Source organism: Neovison vison, chromosome 2 (genome assembly GCF_020171115.1).
Source record: "Neovison vison isolate M4711 chromosome 2, ASM_NN_V1, whole genome shotgun sequence".
Classification (NCBI taxonomy): domain Eukaryota; kingdom Metazoa; phylum Chordata; class Mammalia; order Carnivora; family Mustelidae; genus Neogale; species Neogale vison.
In genome coordinates this window covers 166,633,570-166,654,253 of record NC_058092.1, presented here as the reverse complement: position 1 = coordinate 166,654,253, position 20,684 = coordinate 166,633,570, and positions in this window count along the sequence as shown.

Genomic DNA, 20,684 nt, shown 5'->3' with positions numbered 1-20,684 from the left:
CTTGACAGGGAAATGAACCCATCTCAAGTGGTGACTCCCCGACCAGACTACATCTGTGGTGAGAACCTGAATAAGAATTCCAGACGCCCAGTCTCCCTTGGTCCAGCCTGCATTTTGAGGCTGCTCCTTCCGAAAGCTTCTGGGAGCTATTCCCCATGTATTTCAATAATACGGTCTCCTGGTTTTGGCTCTGTTTATCATAACCAAGAAACCCAAATGACAGAGAGTCAAAGTCTTTTTTTTTTTTTTTAAAGATTTTATTTATTTATTTGACAGAGAGAGATCACAAGTAGGCAGAGAGGCAGGCAGAGAGAGAGAGAGAGGAGGAAGCAGGCTCCCTGCTGAGCAGAGAGCCCGACGTGGGACTCGATCCCAGGACCCTGAGATCATGACCTGAGCTGAAGGCAGCGGCTTAACCCACTGAGCCACCCAGGCGCCCAAGAGAGTCAAAGTCTTGATTGTGAAGAAATGTATCTGCAAAAGTCTAGATTTTGTACAAACCTGTGAAAATAGAATTTGGAGGAATAGCCGAAGTGTTTGAAGGACATCTGGAACTTTCCATAGCTCTGGCCCTACCAAGAGAGGAGTATCAGCCTTTGGAGGCACTGAGGGAAGGAACTTTGACCATCCCTGAGAACAGCCTCCCCAGAGACTTCTGAATATCGTTAGTGGTCATTTATGATGTCAGCGAACACTGTCATTTCTCACTGCCTTCCCTCAGCGACAATCATGATTGTCCCTCGAAAGTGTTTTAGACGTGTGCTCAGTGACATGTGTGTGTTTGGGAACCAACATTGAGTAGAATATGACTTTTATTTTTATTTTAAAGATTTTATTTATTTGTTTGACGGAGAGAAATCACATGTAGGCAGAGAGAGAGGAGGAAGCAGGCTCCCTGCTGAGCAGAGAGCCAGATGCGGGGCTCCATCCTAGGGCACTGGGATCATGACCTGAGCTGAAGGCAGAGGCTTAACCCACTGAGCCACCCAGGCACCCCAGAATATGACTTTTATTAAGAGTGACACCTGCAGTCAGTTGAGTGTCTGCCTTCAGCTCAGGTCATGATCCTAGGATCCTGGGACTGAGTCCTGTGTCAGGCTCCCTGCTCTGCAGGAAGTTTGTTTCCCCCTCTGCCTGTAGCTCTCCCTGTTTGTGCTCTGTCTCTCTGGCATATAAATAAAAACTTAAAAAAAAAAAAAAGAGTGACATGTGCAGAATGACCTGGGGACAGAAAAGGCGAACACTTTCTCCATTTGTGGTGGGGTAGTTTCCCTACCCCCAAAGACCAGACTTCCTGCTACAATTATAAAAACAGATTACAAGATTAAATAAAACAAAAGGAAAGCATAAATGGGAGTTGTATCAAAACAAAGATAGTAAGTTCACTGTAGGCAAACATTGTTGCTAAAAAAAAAATACAATGAACAAAATAAGAGAGAAAAATATTATTAGAGAGAAAACAGGAATCAGTACAGCTGAATTATAATATAGTGAAATATCAAAGATTCAAATCAATAAAATAAATCAAAAGATTGGATTAAAATGCATAGTGAAAAGGAAAATAAGGTCACAAATTGAGAACAAAAAGGTAACCCCCCCCCAAAAAAAGATAACCCAAATCCAAACAGAAGCACTATATTTAAAAACTCTAATTCAGGGCGCCTGGGTGGCTCAGTGGGTTAAGCCGCTGCCTTCGGCTCAGGTCATGATCTCAGGGTCCTGGGATCGAGTCCCGCATCGGGCTCCCTGCTCAGCAGGGAGCCTGCTTCCCTCTACCTCTCTCTCTGCCTGCCTCTCTGCCTACTTGTGATCTCTCTCTGTCAAATAAATAAAAATAAAATCTTTAAAAAAAATAAAAATAAAAATAAAAAAATAAAAATAAAAACTCTAATTCAAAATAAGAATGTATATCAGTGGGTGCAAACCTCTAAAATGTGTGTGTGTTGTAAACAAAACCACTCCATTCTCAGTAAAGACAAGGAAACAGCAAACATCAAAACATTGTCTTTAGAGGAAGCTTTAGTCTCCTGAGTGGTGTTCAGGAACAGAGACCATGAGGACAAGGAGCAAAGAGGAAAGTCCATCTATAACCTCCTGGGACAACTATCCTGTCCGTTCTTGCACAGTTAAGCTAACACTCTGTCTCAAACGGCAAGAAACAGCCCCGATAGTTAGGCAAGCATACAGCCCTCTTAATGTTTGCTTTTGCTGTCACCTTTCAGTGAGCCCCTACTGTATACATGTGAATATGAAGCCAGTCACTTTCGTGTAAGTTCTCTTACGGGATTCCCTCAACAACCCTGGGGAGGATCAGGGATTCTCAAGCACTATGGACACACCAGGGATTTGTTTCCTCTTGCTGCTGTCATAAATTACCACAAATACAGTGGCATAAGCAGTACCATTTTTTCCCTTATAGTATGGAGGCCAAAAGTCCAAAACAAGTCTTATAGGCCCAAAATCCAGGGGTTGGGATATGCTGGTTCTTCCTTCTCGCCTTTTCCAGCTTCGAATGACGGTCCTCATTCCTCGGTTCAGGACCCAGCATCAACATGTCTAACCTCTCTCTGCTCCCACCAGGACACTGTCTTCTCCGATGCCGAATTTTCTTCTTTCATCCCTTATAAGGACCTTATAAGTGCATTGGGTTCATCCAGATAATCCAGGACAATCTCTCCATCTCCCAGTCTCTAATTTGGTACATTTATGTGGTTCCACTTTTCCACAGAAGGGGGCAACCACATGGTCTGGGGCTTAGCACGTGGACATCTTTGGGGCCATCCTTCAGCCTCCCACACACCCATTGTGTCGGACTTTTTCGAGGGGTAGGTTGTTTAGTTCATAACCTTGTAACCTCACCACTCTGCGCTTTTTAATGATTATATTAAAATGAGGTGAACAGTCAAGGTCAGGAGAAGCTGGGTGAGGGGCATATGTGAAGCCTAGTTTGGGTAACATTTCTGCGTCTAAAATTAGGGGAAAAAGAAAGGATGTGATGGACAAGAGCAACAACCAAGATTTTCCTGGGAGTTTTATGAAGAACAGAAGTCTTCAGGTCCCTTCCACATGGACGGAACCCCATCTCCGAAGACAGAGCCTAAGGATCTGTGGTTGACACAAGCACGTGAGCCTGTCTCACAAGAAGCTCTGAGAACTGTTCATTTAAGATCACGCCAGGACTCCTCAGAAGCCGACCTGGCATCCTTCAGAACTGTAAGTTCTCAGGCCTACCCCTGACCAACCAGTCAGAACCTCTCCTGGGCATGGGGTCTGGGAATCTTGCGATTTTCTGACACAGCGTACTTGGATAAGCGCCTAGCTGCACGCTTTTGAACAGTGGGTTGTGACTCCTCTTATTAGCACCCAGTTCTAGCCTGAGATCGCTGAGGATCAGTAAATAAAATACTGAAAGTGAAGGGTACCTGGGTGGCTCTGTGGGTTAAAGCCTCTGCCTTCAGCTTGGGTCATGATCTCAGGGTCCTGGGATCGAGCCCCACATCGGGCTCTCTTCTCAGTGGGGAGCCTGCTTCCTCCTCTCTCTGTCTACTTGAGATCTCTGCCTATCAAATAAATAAATAAAATCTTTTAAAAAAATACTGAAAGTGAGAGAGCTATGAGGTGCCAAAGCTGGAAGAAAATTCCCCAATTTTCAGCGGAAACCCTCATCAAATTGTCCTTTAAGTCTGACAGTTCAACCCTCAAGTGTATAGCATTAAAATCTTTCCCCAAATGAAAATATATTATTCTGCAGGAACAAATCATTAAGAGGAGCCAATCACAGGGGCATGTGGGGGGCTCCGTTGGTTAAGCGTCTGACTTTGGGTTCGGCTCAGGTCATGATCTCAGGATCATGAGATGGAGCCCTGTGTTGGCTCAGCATTCTGCATGGAATCTGCTTAAGATTTTCTCTCTTCCTCTGCCCCTCCCCCCAATTCATGTTCTCTCTCTCTGAAATAAATAAAATCTTTTTAAAAAGATGAACCAAAAAAAGTAAAATAAAATAATACGATTTAAAAAAAAAAAAAGATGAACCAATTACGTTCATGAATCACACATGAATGACATGACCTGCTACAACCAGACTTGAATGAGACCTAGGATCATAGGTCTGACAGCCAGAGGGAAATCTGATATCACCGACCCAACCATATATGCCAAAACTATCAGTCCAAGTAGTCCTTCCTGCAATTATTTATTCTACGATCTGCAAAAGCACACTCACACTGCTCAGATATAATGCCCCTGTAATGAGATCCAGAAACTAGGAGAATCTTCTGGAGGGTTAGAAGAAGAGGCAGTTTGTATGCATGCTGGAAGGAAGAACTGGTTCCCACTCCAAACCCACTGCCTGCTTCTTGGGCCCAGCACACCGAAGGACCCAGAGACTCAAAGGGCACTTGGTGATGCAACTCAAAGCAAAGAATACGAACATTAAAAAGTGCTCTGAGAGACGGACCAGTGTAGCAGGTGCCACGTCTATTTGCGAGCTAGGAGCATACCTGCAGGGTCCGAGCCCCTCCTGAGGATCACTGTCTACCTTGGTCCCATGTGGGTGGAAAAGAATGACCCTGATGATTGGCAGCCAGCACCAGAAGTGAGGCAGGGCCCCAGGAAAGCGGGGATAGACATTTAAAAGCATCCAGAGGAAGAAAGAAGTTTCCACCAGGACCTCAAGCAGAGTAGTTAGCTGGGGCGTGGGGTTCAAGAGGCGAGCCCATGAGCCACTCACACCCGCCACCTGCCTGCAGATGGCATGGGACTTAAAACACACACATCAAGCCTCAGTTTTGTTTTCCTGGACCCCTGAATGTGTCCAGCTGACTGCAAGGATGTTCACTAATGAGCCAAACCCCCATCGCACGCGATGCAAAGACAGAACTCTAAATGGGCAGAAAGGCAGGCACAGGGGCCAAGCCCTGAGCAAAGCTTGGTGGGAGAAGAAAATCAGCATCGCCGGAGCCTACGGAGGGTCCAGGGGTGAGCCCAGAGTCACCATGTGGACCTCAGTGCCAGGCTGTCCTCTTCCTCCAGATTCTAGAACTACATGGGAAGCTGACTAGCCACCCACTCTGATCACTTGCAAATACTAGAGATCTTTAAAAAACTTGCTGATTTCAGATCCTCATTTTTCCAGCCCATAAAACCTCAGGCTCTAATGAAAATCTATTGATCTTTGAAAGAACAAAGGTGAATAAATTCCAGAAAGGATTCTGGGACCTGTTTGATGCTGGTTCAACAACTTTCATCAAAACCACCTACAGCCTGATTTGAATTCATTTTAACATGTTTTGTAAACCACTCAAGTCCTTAACATCTCTTGCTGAAGGATGGAGGCTAAGAGCCTCCACGCAGAATGCAAGGAGGAGAGAAACACACTCTCTGCTCTTTGAGCTGTCCTGATTCGCTGGCTGGCTTCCAGACTACGGGATGAAATCAGGACCTAAATTTGTCACTGACCTGTTTTCCCATCTCTGGTGTAGTCAGCTCATGTAAGTCCAGTGCTTGGCAGTCATTTTTGTGTGAAACTCAGGTTTCACCTATTTTGTTTTTCATATCCAAATTTTGTCAATAGTAACCTAAACTTCTAGTTACCTTCACAAGTGGGGAGCAACACAATGGCATGGGGGCCAAAGACGCCAGGAGAGATCCAAGCCAAAAACACAAAATGTCCCTCCATGAATGAGCTCATATACATGCTATTTCCAGATCCCTGCTGAGGACACAAAAGGCTAAGGAGAAATCAGAAAAATCACGGAGCTGACCTGATTCCATTCAGCATTTTTGAAAGCCGTTGCTCTGCACTGATTGAGAACAAATCTCACCTGGGCCCTGCCTAGCCCCTGGCATTGAGAGCTCTTTGGTGCGGTGTTCGATGCCTAGAATCCTAGAACAGGGCACACAAAAACAAAATGCACGGCTCCTGGCCCCCCAAAATGCCCAGTCCCATGGAGGAAAGATGCATGAGCGTGGACAAGGGAGCACAGCAAGTGCCTTGTTGGAGGGGAGCCCTGGCTGGAGGAGCAGAGACAACAGGCATCCAACCCAGCAAGAGCCGAGAGGAAGGTTGGGGAGGGAAGGCTACTTGGAAGGAATGAAAGGGACAGAAAAGGAGAGCAATCCTCTACCAGGAGGACACTGGTTGCCAAGCTTCAGTGGGCAGAAGACCCGCCAGAGGGCTTCTGTTGAAATGCAGATTCCCAGCCACACCCTCCAAGGGTATTGTCCACTAAGACCACAGTGGATCCCCAGAATCGATTTTTCACAGCATTTCTGGGTGATTCTCTGGACACCTGGTCCTAGTCCCCATTTTGAGAATCATATTCCCCAAGCCAAGCCAATGTCACGTCCAGTCTGGAAAGGCCCAGCTCCAGCGCCCTACAGAAAAGGCCTCAGGACTGACTCTGCCTATTTTTTCTGGTCTTTCAGCTGCCACAAGCTTGCACCCAGCTCCTGTTCTCCTGGGAACCCTCAGGCCCTCCTCTGGGGAAACAAGCTCTCTGGAAAGTACGCCCTCCACTCCCCAAGGTCAAGCGAAGGTCTTGAATTACCATGACCAGGAAGAATTCGCTTTCCATCCTGACCTCCAAAGAACAAAAAATCTCTGTCTTTAATGAAAACATTGTGAAACATCCTCAGGGAGGCCGGGTTATGCACAGCAGAGTCCAGGAACCTTTCCTAGGGAGCCCCTAAATCGTGTGTTGTGGGGGTGGGGGTGGGGGGAGCCCCCCCAGGGCCCTGCGAGCCAGTTCTTGAATGGCTCACCCTATCCCACTCCCGCCTCTCACAGCAGATGCGCATGGATCGGGGCTTCATCTCCGTGCAGTCCAGTGAGTTTTACGCTTCCCTCCCTATTTTCAGAAGATAAGGTGTGACAGCCTCTGAGAAGGCCCCAGGGATTCTCACCAAAGGATTCTCCGAAGCATCCAGAAGAAGTTCTGAAGGGCTGATGGTGCCCGGAGCCTCCCGGAATGGACAGAGCTTGGTAAGACAATTCACACCCATCACACACCCTCTGATGGAAAAGTGCTCAGGAGACACCCCTTGTCACTCGATTCCCCAACCAGACTGGTCTTATTTCTTCTGTCCCCTGTGGTCCCTTTCTGCATTGTGTCCCTCCAGATGTGTCCGCCTTCCCAATCTCTCCCATCCTTTTGCTTATGTTCCCTACACAACCCACTCAGAGCCTCCTTGTAGGTGCCCGGGTGACCCGCAGTCACCACAGGCTTGGAAAACAGCCTCCTGACTCCAATCCCTCCCGCCAAGGTCTGCCAAATGTGGCTGCTGTCTGGGGAACCCTCCGTACACCGGGGCCCCAGCACCTCCGCGAAAGACCCTCTTCAGCACAGGGCCCCCCTTCACCCCACGCAACAGCCAAACAGACTTTCACGCTGGATCCTTTCAAGGCTTTGAGTTGCGGCTGCTTTTAAACATTGTTTTCAGAAATAGTCTAAGTACACGTGGTCAGCATTCAACTAAATGCAAGAGGCGGGAGGGGGGAAGCAGGTCTCCCTCTATGCACCCCTTCCCGGAGACAACAATATTGCTGGTTTCGGAACTCTTCACTGTGTCAGTGTCTCTGTGGATACACGCCCCCCCCCTTTTAAAATAAAATAAATAAGAGCACACTATAGACACTGTTCTGCACTTGGCTTTTGTCACCTGATGGTGTCGTAGGGAGTGTTCTGCATCAATACATAGAATCAGATCACCTTCATCCCGTTCAGCAGTGGTAGAATATTGCATCATAAAATTTATCATAATTTATGTCAGCAGTACTCAAGTACACAATTTGATGAGTGCAGATGTTAAGTACTAAAAACTACGCTAACCTATACATCTAGCTCTACTTAGAGGCACGTTGACACCAGATCTTCCGTGTCCCTCCCTTGCAGGGGCCCTTCCTTGAACTTTTTTTCCCAAAAAGGGAACCGGGAAATTACATATATATGGCAAGACTCACGAAATCTGGAACAGCACCTGGATGTGGCATAAATGGTCTATGAGAGCAGAGGCCAAGTGTGTACTTTACATTTCGAAGACGGTCGCTGCATTCCAAAATCAAGTCCAAATTCACGTTCTCACCATCCCCCACAACGCCCTGGGCTTCTCCTAACACCTCGGGTAGGTTGCAACCCTTTGCGCCTTGTTTCCTATACTCGGGCGCTTGCCCCTTCTTCTTCGAGGGGTTGCAAGCACCCTGAAGTCAGCACTCAAGTCCTCTGTCTACTCTGCCCAGCATCCATCAGAGGTCCTTTGCCCAGCGAACACTCAAAAATGTGTTCCATCTGTGTCAAGTCCTATTCAGATGCAATGATTATATAATCAGTCAACAAAATGCCGATTAGGTGAATATTAATATCCTGCCTCACCTTAAATGCAATTTAATTTTAGATTGTGCCCATGAGATACCAGCCCCGCCAACTCTGTAGATCTAATGACTGTGCTGTTTCTCATCGTTAACGTCATGTAAAAAATAGTACAGAGTGGTGGCCCAAGGCCAAAGACCTACAAAATATTACCTAATATGTTCTTCCCACTCTTTGTTATTAATATTAAGCCACTGATAGCACAGTCCAAATAGAACCTTGCAAAGAAATTTAATTTTCAAATATGAAGAAGAAAAGCTCATTGAAGCCGACACATGCTGGCTGCCTCATTCTCGTTATCTTCTATTACTTTGCCACGGAGGCACATTTCATTTGTTAGACATAGTTGGTTCTTGACAAAACAGCAGTGGGTATTAGAAAGCTCTTTAGTTCTTTGCAGTGTCTGCTGATAAGTTTGGAGGCATTCAAGTTCAGGTGCCCAGAATATGCGGGCATTCAACGGGATGGGAGGCACCTTCTCTCATTTAAAGCGATAATAAGTTTGGCAATATTGGAATCTGTGCTGAAGGCCTCATTTTTCCTTGATCTAATAAAAGCTTATATTAGAGGATCCCCAAATTCAGTGTTAGCATTACTGTACATTACTCTGAACCTCTTTGACTATCATTAGATCTTTACTTGATTCCGACCCAGCTAATCCCTCTGTGTTTCCTGTATTTCTTTGCTTCTTCATTAACTCCGGTATCCTGTACCTATGATATGCCTCATCATCCCCTGGGAAGCTTATTAACAACTCATCCCCCTAGTTCCACCCGTACCCTGTGTGACTCAATGATTTCTCTAGCCAAAGTTTAGTCCCTACCACTAGCCTTGACATCACCAGATATTCAGACTCTCAGGACCCACCACAGCCCCACTGAGTTAGACCCTGCCCTATTAACAAGATCCCCACCAGACTCACACATGCCCTAAACTGGAGAGAGAAGCACTGAGCTGTACCCCCTTCCATCCCCTCTTTTCTGTTTGTCTCCTTGACTCCATCCCCCTCTCGTCTAGTCAAAGACATTATTCCTTAAACAGCATCTTTATTTTCTTCTGTCGCCACCATATGAGACTCGGGGAAGATCACAGTGAATGAGTCGAAGATGCTACCATTGTAGAGTTGATGTTCTCTTCTGGAGGACAGGTAATGAGTGAGAGCAACAACTGAAATAAAATAGGGAATGACTGGGAGAGGTTAAGAAAGAAAGCAACACAACAGAATGAGAATGAGGCAGGAACCCCCATTCCTACTTTACGGATGAGCTAATGAAAGTCAGAGGTGCCCAAAGCAGGACAGAGTCACACAGCCAGTAAATGGCAGGTCTCTCTAATACCAGAGTCCACTGTTTTGACATCTCTGCAAATATGGCATCATGGAAAACTAAGTGGGATTCCTCCATACCCCCCTTGTTGCTCTCTTTTCCCAGGATTTCTGACCCCTCTCCTCCCAATTCCACAAGGGGGGAGGAAAAAACCTAACCTTTCACCCCAACCCAAGAAGGTCTAACTGTCCCTCCTGTGAATAAGGAAATGAACCATGTTGTCATAATTTTAAAATTCCATCATCTTCTCTCTGGGAAAACAAAAACAAAAACTAACACCTGCTTCTCTGTATCTACAGATCACTGATAGTTTCTCCTTGAATTTTTCCCCAGAAGTGGCACAGGTAATAAACTAAAACACACACCTAGCTCACAGAACAGATCTCAAATCTTCTCTCTTCCAGGTAGAAAGACATGCAAGTCAACTTTCAGCAAACACCTGCCCAAGAGCAGGGTTCAGTTTTCACAGGTACTACCCTAAAATATCCTCATCCAACTCTGATTCTCTGAAATGTTGTCATCTGTGATACAATAGAAATATTCAGGTTCTACAACATTTTAACAAACCACAAACACCATGCATTTGTTCTAAGAGACTCTTTTACAACTTTGCCCGTATTTAAATGTGACAACTACAAACAGATTTCATTTTGTACAAATACTTATAAGAAAATTTGGAGCTGGGAATGCCTGGGTGGCTCAGTTGGTTGAGCATCTGCCTTCGGTTCAGGTCATGATCCCAGGGTCCTGAGAACCAGCCCCATGTCAGGCTCCCTGCTCAGCAGAGAGCCTTCTTCTCCCTCTCTTTCTGCTCCTCCATGTCCCACTCATTCTCTCCCTCCCCTGTCTCTCTCAAATAAAATCTTTTAAAAAAGAAAGAAAAGACAATTTAGTGCTTGTTGAACCAGGTAACAGGAAGATATTTTGGCTTCAACAATAGTAATGAACTTTTTAAAAATTTGCCTTGGAAAAAAAGTGCCTGGGCACCATTAGTTTAATGCAAAGTAAAAGAAAAGCATTAAATACTAGCTTTCAACATTTTTTCCACCTTTCCCCCTTTGTGTGTGATGCCATATGGTATTCAAGTTTGACCGTGATTACTCTTAATCATGAGTATTGCCAATAATTGGCTTATAAAACCAGACATAAGCCATCCAGTAAAAGGCTTTTCCCTACAGATAAAGGCTAACTAAAGAATGAGCCCATGAAGATCTTTTTCTTCCTCTAGATTTTGTTGTTTGGGAATGTGAGACCTGAGCCCACCTATTGAGAATGACGCTGACACCTTAAACCAAAAGTGTTGGCTGAAAAATGGATTCAGAAATTTTTTTAAATTATTTTTATTAACATATAATGTACTATTTATCCCAGGGGTACAGGTCTGTGAATCATCAGGTTTACACACTTCACAGCACTCACCATAGCACACACCCTCCCCAACCACCCTCTCAACACTCACTCCCCTCAGCAACCCTCAGTTTGTTTTGTGAGATTAAGAGTCTCTTATGGTTTGTTTCCCTCCCAATCCCATCTTCTTTCATTTTTTCCTTCCCTACCCCTCAAAACTCCCACCCTGTCTCTTAAATTCCTCATATCAGGGAGTTCACATGACAATTGTCTTTCTCTGGTTGACTTCTTTTGCTCAACTTAATACCCTCTAGTTCCATCCACGTCACTGCAAATGGCAAGATTTCATTTCTTTTGATGGCTGCATAGTATTCATTCATATATATATATATATATATATATATATATATACACACACACATATATTTACCACTCTTCTTTATCTATTCATCTGTTGATGGACACTGAGGTTCTTTCCATAGTTTGGCTATTGTGGACACTGCTGCTATAAACATTGGGGTGTATGTGCTCCTTCAGATCACTATGTTTGTATCTTCAGAGTAAATACCCAGGAATGCAATTGCTGGGTCACAGGGTAGCTCTATTTTCAACTCTTTGAGGAACCTCCACGATGTTTTCCAGAGTGGCTGCACCAGCTTGCATTCCCACCAACAGTGTAGGAGGGTTCCCCTTTCTCTGCATCCTCACCAATATCTATCATTTCCTGACCTGTTAATTTTAGCCATTCTGACTGGTGTGAGGAGGTATCTCATTGTGGTTTTGATTTGTGTTTCCCTTATGTTGAGTGATATAGAGCACTTTTTCATGTGTCTTTTGGCCATCTAGACGTCTTCTTTGCAGAAATGTCTGTTCATGTCCTCTGCTCATTTTTTGATTGGATTATTTGTTCTTTTGGTGTTGAGTTTGATAAGTTCTTTATAGATTTTGGATAACTGCTCTTTATCTAATATGTCATCTGCAAATATCTTCTCCCATTCTGTTGGCTGTCTTTTGGTTATGTTGACTGTTTCCTTTGCTGTGCAAAAGATTTTGATCTCAATGAAATCCCAATAGTTCATTTTTGCTCTTGTTTCACTTGCCTATGGCAATCTTTCAAGGAAGAAGTTGCTGCGGCTGAGGCCAAAGAGGTTGCTGCCTGTGTTCTCAAGGGTTTTGATGGCTTCCTGTCTCACATTGAGGTCTTTCATCCATTTTTAGTCTATTTCTATGTGTGGTATAAGGAAATGGTCCAGTTTCATTCTTCTGCATGTGGCTGTCCAATTTTCCCAACACCATTTGTTGAAAAGACTGTCTTTTTTCCATTGGACGTTCTTTCCTGCTTTGTCAAAGATTAGTTGACCATAGAGTTGAGGGTCTATTTCTGGGCTCTTTATTCTGTTCCATTCTGTGTCTGTTTTTGTGCCAGTACCATGCTGTCTTGATGATGACAGCTTTGGAATAGAGCTTCAAGTCTGGAATTGTGATGCCACCAACTTTGGTTTTCTTCTTCAACATTCCTCTAGCTATTCGAGGTCTTTTCTGGTTCCATATAAATTCTAGGATTATTTGTTTCATTTCTTTGAAAAAAAAAATGGATGGGCTTTTGATAGGGATTGCATTAAACGTGTAGATTGCTTTAGGTAGCATAGACATTTTCACATTTGTTCTTCCAATCCATGAGCATGGAATATTTTTCCATTTCTTCATGTCTTCCTCAATTTCTTTCATGAGTACTTTATAGATTTCTGAGTACAGATTCTTTGCCTTTTTGGTGAGATTTATTCCTAGGTACCTTATGGTTTTGGGGGCAATTGTAAATGGGATCGACTCCTTAATTTCTCTTTCTTCTGTCTTGTTGTTAGTGTATAGAAATGCAACTGATTTCTGTGCATTAATTTTGTATCCTGACACTTTACTGAATTCCTGTACAAGTTCTATCAGATTTGGAGTGGAGTCATTTGGGTTTTCCACATAAAGTATCATATCATCTGAAAAAAGTGAGAGTTTAATTTCTTCTTTGCCGATTCGGATGCCTTTTATTTCTTCTTGTTGTCTGATTGCCGAGGCTAGGACTTCTAGTACTATGTTGAATAGCAGTGGTGATAGTGGACATCCCTGCTGTGTTCCTGACCTTAGGGGAAAAGCTCTCAGTTTTTCCCCATTGAGAATGATATTCACTGTGAGTTTTTCATAGATAGTTTTGATGATATTGAGGAATGTGCCCTCTATCCCTACACTTCGAAAAGTTTTGATCAAGAAATGATGCTGTACTTTGTCAAATGCTTTTTCAACATCTATTGAGAGTATCATATGGTTCTTGTTCTTTATTTTATTAATGTATTATATCACATTGATTGATTTGCAGATGTTGAACCAACCTTGAAGCCCAGGAATCAATCCCACTTGATGGTGCTGAATAATCCCTTTAATGTACTGTTGGATCTTATTGGCTAGTATTTTGATGAGAATGTTTGCATCCGTGTTCATCAAGGATATTGGTCTGTAATTCTCCTTTTTTTTTTTTTTAAAGATTTTATTTTTTGACAGAGAGAAATCACAAGTAGGCAGAGAGGCAGGCAGAGAGAGAGAGGGGAGGAAGCAGGCTCCCCGTGGAGCAGAGAGCCTGATGCGGGGCTCGATCCCAGGACCCTGGGATCATGACTGGAGCCAAAGGCAGAGGCTTTAACCCACTGAGCCACCCAGGCGCCCCGTAATTCTCCTTTTTGATGGGATCTTTGTCTGGTTTTGGGATCAAGGTAATGTTGGCCTCATAAAATGAGTTTGGAAGTTTTCCTTCCATTTCTATTTTTTGGAACAGTTTCAAGAGAATAGGTATTAATTCTTCTTTAAATATTTGGTAGAATTACCCTGGGAAGCCATCTGGCCCTGGGCTCTTGTTTTTTGGGAGATTTTTGATGACTGCTTCAATCTCCTTACCGGTTATGGGTCTGTTCAGGTTTTCTATTTCTTCCTGGTCCAGTTTTGGTAGTTTATGTGTCTCTAGGAATGCATCCATTTCTTCCAGATTGTCAAATTTCGTGGCATATAGTTGTTTATAATATGTTCTTATAATTATTTGTATTTCTTTGGTGTTGGTTGTGATCTTTCTTCTTTCATTCATGGTTTTATTTATTTGGGTCCTTTCTCTTTTCTTTTTGATAAGTCTGACAAGAGGTTCATCAATCTTATTAATTCTTTCAAAGAACCAGCTCCTAGTTTTGTTGATTTGTTCTACTGTTCTTTTGGTTTCTGTTTCATTGATTTCTGATCTGTTCGGTATTATTTCTCTTCTCCTGCTGGGTTTAGACTTTCTTTGTTGTTCTTTTTCCAGATCCTTTATGTATAGGGTTAGGTTGTGTACTTGACCTTTTTCATTTTTTGAGAAAGGCTTGTATCGCTATATACTTTCCTCTCAGGACAATCTTTGCTGTGTCCCACAGATTTTGCACAGTTGTGTTTTCATTTTCATTTGTTTACATGAATTTTTTTTTAATTATTCCTTAATTTCCTGGTTGACCCATCCATTCTTTTTTTTTTTTTAAAGATTTTATTTATTTATTTGACAGAGAGAGATCACAAGTAGGCAGAGAGGCAGGCAGAGAGAGAGAGGAGGAAGCAGGCTCCCTGCTGAGCAGAGAGCCGGATGCGGGACTCGATCCCAGGACCCTGAAATCATGACCTGAGCCGAAGGCAGCGGCTTAACCCACTGAGCCACCCAGGCGCCCGACCCATCCATTCTTTAATAGGATGCTCTTTAACCTCCAGGTATTTGAGTTCTTTCCAGCTTTCCTCTTTTGATTGAGTTCTACCTTCAGAGCATCATGGTCTGAAATATGCAGGGAATGATCCCAATCTTTGATAACGGTTGAGACCTGATTTGTGACCCAGGATGTGATCTGTTTTGGAGAATGTTCCATGTGCACTAGAGAAGAATGTGCATTCTGTTGCTTTGGGATAGAATGTTCTGAATACAGGAGCCAGAATTTCTAAAACAAACTGAAAGCCTACACTATCTGAGGACTACTGACTACCACATTGCATCAAATCTAATATGCCACCCATTGTAAGACATGCCATTATTTTATGCAGCACTAAGGAAAACTTCTATACCTGTGACATAATACTTTCTTAAGTTTAGGTTTTTCAAATCTGTTATTGAAATAGTTCTTTTAGACTTATTTGGGTTTAAATTTTCATTCTGTCTTTTTAGACATAATAATAGGGCATATGGAGACAAATTTAATGTCAACTCAACACTTCACACTTAGTCTGATTCTCCTTAGATCTAGGATATGTCATCCTTTTCTGTGCCAGTGAAGCTCTGGTGTGTGTGGTTTTTTTTTTTTTAAATGAATGGTCCAGTGTTTTCTTTAGGACATTCCTCAAACCCAGTGGCACCCATTCTTCAAACATCAATATGCATATTGAGCAATGACCATGTCGCAATTATAGCCTGGCCACCAGTGATTCTAAGACACATTGAAATATTAAAATATAGGAAATGTGGTATACAGTGTATGTGCTATTCTTGTCCTTCTTGTTGTATGGACTCTACCCATCAACCAGTGAACATGAGCACAAAGAGGCCACCCTACTCCTGCTAACACAGGGCTAAGTGTAGCTTTGGTATCGGGTCCAACAACTGGAGAGAGAGGGCCAAAAAGAGGGTCTGAGTTGCAGGATCCCATAAGGCAACAGTGATTGTTGAATGATGAATCATTGGTGAAACTTTATGCTGTATCAGAAAGCAATTCTTCAAGGCCATGGCAACTGGCTGGCAATTGGGATTATAGCCACATTATAATTCTTTGTGTGACACATCCAACCTGACTGAATAGTGTCTGACATTATTTGCCACAATACAAAGAGGAATTTGGCATCAATGGTTTAGAATACAATGTTTTTAAGTTAGTGTAGTAAGTGATGATCTATGTCCAGTCATTTAAAAAAAATGTGTTTATCACAGAGTATGAGGGGGAGCTTGGAAGCAATCTTTATAAATTAGAATACAATTTAAGAATAAATATATTCAAGATAATAATACATTTGCAAGGAAAGAGATACTCATCTTGAAATTAAATGTCCTCTAAAATTGGTCGTGTACAGTGAATGAGTCCTCAGGATGAAGTGGGCACTTTGAATATCATCATTTCCTAAAGGAGAATGCTGAGGCTTGCAAATGTTAGGGAACTTGTATGAGGTCTCTCATGGGGAAATGGCAGAACTAAGATGGATTAGACCTTGTCTTTTAATTGACTAAGCCTAGCTGTTTTCCCTTACACCTCACTGTCCATTGTCACTAATTTACAAGGTGATAAAATAAAACCTGGGGTCCCAACTTAGCCTTTAATGAAGATCAGAGAGGTGCTTTGTTCAACTCTCACCCAGACAGTAGAGTCCCCTGCATTGATTTAGACATGTAGCTTACTCAGATTTTGGAATTCCTCATGTGAATTGGGATATGTGAGAAATGGTTGGAGGACCCATTATTTACACATTGAGGGAAGAATTGACAACATTTAAATATTTTCTTGAGATTTACACCAACTCTTTTGTTGCCATTGACAACAATGGACAGTACCTGGTTGTCTGGAAGTATAAAGAGAAAGAGACAGGGAAAGAATGAATGATGACAGTGAGGACAGGCACATGGATATAACCCATAATTGGACTTTTTGGAGAGATTTATCATTCTTCTCAGTAGCCATATTCAGGGCAGCCAATGGGCATAAAGTGAGGCAATCTATAAAAGATGGAATAATATCTTCTTTTCAGAAGTTTAGGACTGGTATATATGATATGCCTTACATAGTGTCTGATAGATCCTTTCATTCATTCAGTCTTGGTTTTTTACTCTTCGTACTGAGCACATACTATGTTTCAAGAATGTCTCTAAGTACCAAGGATACAGCAGTAAATGATGAAACAAAATAAGACACATACCGTACTCTGAAGAAGTTCATAGTTTTGTGAGGAAAACTACATTACATTAACTGTGAAGACTATACCCAAACAGAGCAACTAACTGAAAAGAGCTCCCGGCAGCCAATTCCGGAGCAGCATGAGCAAGAAAATAGTCCTTAATTATAACTCAAAGTATAAAATAAATATTCACGAATCCATACAGATAGAAATGAATGAATGAGTAAATGGGGGAGAAGAGAGAAATCTCCCATGCCTGAGATTCCTAAACCTGAGTACCTGGGTGCCTTAGTTCGTGAAGCAACCAACTCTTGATTTTGGCTCAGGTCATGATCTCAGGGTTTTGGGATCAAGCCACCATTGGGCTCCATGTGGAGTCTGTTTGCCCCTCTCCCTCTGTTCCTCCCTCTCCCACCTCTCCCCTCTAAAATAAATAAATACACAGCACATTACCTCTGTGATCTTCCTAAAAAAAAAAAAAAAAAAAAAAAAAAAAAATCACTCCAGTCTAATAATGAGAAAAACTTCAGGTAAATTCCAATTAAAAGACATTCCACAAAATTCTTGATCAGTACTCCTCAAGACTGCCAAGGTCCTCAAAAAGAAGGAATATTAGAGAAACTGATTTAGACGAGAAGTTAAGGAGGTATGATGGGTAAATGTATTTGGTGTCCTTGGGTAGGATCCCGTGACAGAGAGAAGATTAGTTCAAATTTAAGGAGATCGGAATGAAGTATTGATTTTCACTAGAAATAATTTATCAATATTGGTTCATCAACTATAACACATGGGCTATATTAATATAACATGCAAATAATAGTAAAATTGATGCTGGATATACAGGAAGGTACTATCTTCACAATTTTCCCAAAATATAAAAGCTGTTGTAAAAATAAAGTTTATTTTAGGGCGCCTGGGTGGCTCAGTGGGTTAAGCCACTGCCTTCGGCTCAGGTCATGATCTCAGGGTCCTGGGATCGAGGCCCGCATCGGGCTCTCTGCTCAGCAGGGAGCCTGCTTCCTCCTCTCTCTCTCTCTGCCTGCCTCTCTGCCTGCTTGTGATCTCTCTCTGTCAAATAAATAAATAAAATCTTTAAAAAAAAATAAATAAAGTTTATTTTAAGGAACCATTTGTTAAAAAAAAAAAAATCCAGAATGTGCTTGTTCTAAACTCTAATAATCATTCTTTTGAAAGTTTTTTAAAAAGTGCTCTTAGCGACAGGCATCTGGCAGTAGGAGAGCAGGAAACTGCTAGATTTGACTTCTGACTTCTGTTTTTGCACATTTATAAATGGTTTTCCTGAGGCAGTGTTGGAAGAGCTGAATTCAGGTTCATTAAAGAGTAGTTAATATTTTAATTCTAAGACTTGCTTATTAAAAAGAAAAAAGAAAGAAAAAGAAGAAAGGGGGAAAAAAGGATCTCCTTCCTTAGCCAGAAATCTATACCATGCACTGCTGGAATCACTCCTGTGAGTCAGGCTTACCTGGGAGCCGCTGCCTGGGGGAGCAGACATATCCCACCCAGGGCATGACGGTTTTTGTCCAAAATGCTTCCACCAGCCCATCAGCCTATGAAGGAAACTAATGTGTAGTAAACGCCCACATTCCCAGCATGAAGGTCAGGTCCTCAAACAGAAAATCCTTACTCTTGTTTAGCATTTTTGAAGATAAGTGTGGTAACCCCCATTCACAGATGAGAAAACTAAGGTTCAAAAATAATGTGGCAGACTGGCCAGAGCTGGTTCGCTGCTTTTTCTACCTGACATGGCATAATTGTTTACCCTCTACAACATAGGAGTGTCCTAATGAGAGAGAATCACTTTTAAAGGTCTGTCCTAGCTACAGTCATATGAGAATGTACAAAGTTCAGAGAATGGTAAAAATGTCAATCAACTTCTCCTGCTAAAAATTAAAAAAAGAAAGAAAGAAAAGAAAAGAAAAACAACTCTTCTGGCATAGTCAGTAGTCAGATGTTTGAACTCAAAGGAACTCAGCAAAGTAGGTCTTGGTGAATTAAATGTGCCTTTAATTGGTGTTTTGGTTGAATGTCCCTTTTGCAGCAGAAGAATCCCAAGTAAGTGCCATTAACAGGGAGCTCGTTTTCCAACTGAGTGACCAGGATTGGGGGGAGGTTGTAAAGTTTGGTTTTTCTATTTTCAGTGGTGCCCTGTTGTGTGAAGTTAATGGGTTAGAAGTAATTTGTATGGACAGGCCAAAATATTTCCAGCAACCAAATCCAAAAATACTCTAGCTGGCCAAAGCAAACACAACCTGTTCTGCATTTTACGCTGCGAGTGGCCTTCTCCCAGCCCAGGGTTCGGACATCACAGCACCTCCCCCTTACCCCCTACCATCCCCCCCAACACCAAGCACACCGCTGTGTGTTTTGACACAAACTGCATATTCTGTGAGCCATGACACAGTCTCTTTATATGTTAAGGGAACACTTCCCTTCCCCCTTCCTCAGTAAATCTTTCTGGATCAGGAAGTAAATCATTGGAACTCCTGTTTTGCTTCAGTAATCTATAGCTAACATCCTCTGAATATTTCAGAGTCTGCCAGACAAAGGTGAAGCACTTTATATAATTATTCTCAAACTACCTTGTTTTAGAGAGAAGGAAATTAAGCATCAAGAATGGAGGGGCGGGGCAGCCTGGGTGGCTCAGTGGGTTAAGCCTCCGCCTTCACCTCAGGTCATGATCTCGGGGTCCTGGGATCGAGCCCCGCATCAGGCAGAGAGTCTGCTTCTCCCTCTGCTGCTCCCTCCCCCGCTTGTGCTTGCTTGTGCTCTCTTGCGCCTGTGCTCTCTCTCAAATAAATAAACAAATGAATAAAATTTAAAAAGAAGAACGTAAATAATTTCACCAAGATTTCCCACCAGTGGGTGGGAGAGCTATAGTCACAGTGAGTCATTCCTGGGACAGGAACAAAATATAAAGCAAGACTTCCCACCCTTCTCTTTTCTTGACCCAACTGCATTCCAACACAACAAATTCCATTTTAATCCGTATTTTTTCCACTAACCAATGTATTCAGGGAGCACTTTACCAACAGCAGTATGTAGCTTTTACCTTAAAAATAATTACTATTATAAGTAATAACCAAATGCATTCTTATTATCAAAATGCAAGTGACGCTTAAGTATTTTTAGCTGCCCATCATTTCTTTTCCATGGTAACCTATTCTTTGTTTTAATGAAGGCAAAGAGATTTCTATCGGATCTCTCTGAGGGCAGTAAGACTTGGCCATTCCAGGATCTGAATCTGCTGCTTCAGCAAGGAGCTGCCTCTTCTCAAATGCTTTTGGACCTTTACTGTTCGTTTCTTAATTTCCTCATCCCTGGTTTATGATTATTGAATTCTAATGAAGGTTGTGTGGTAGCCTGCCTCCGGTGCGCGTGCGCGTGTGTGTACGTGAGTGAGTGTGAGTGTTGGCTGGGGTCGGTTCCTTAGTCTGGCCTCTGTCTCCCCGTCCTAAGGTCCCTGGGTCAGGTCTCTACTATTCCAGGGCCGGCTCCCGCTTGCTGAGGGTTTAGAGAGGGTCACACGCAGCTTCATCCTTTCCCCCTCAGAGTGATTTGCCACATCTGTCTGGCAGGATCTAGACCTCCTCTCAACTTGGATCTTCCATGATCTTTAAACTGCATTAGTCATGGTTTGCCAGAGAAACAGAACCCACAAGATGGGTGTGTGCATATAAACATAATGGGAACTATACATATATAC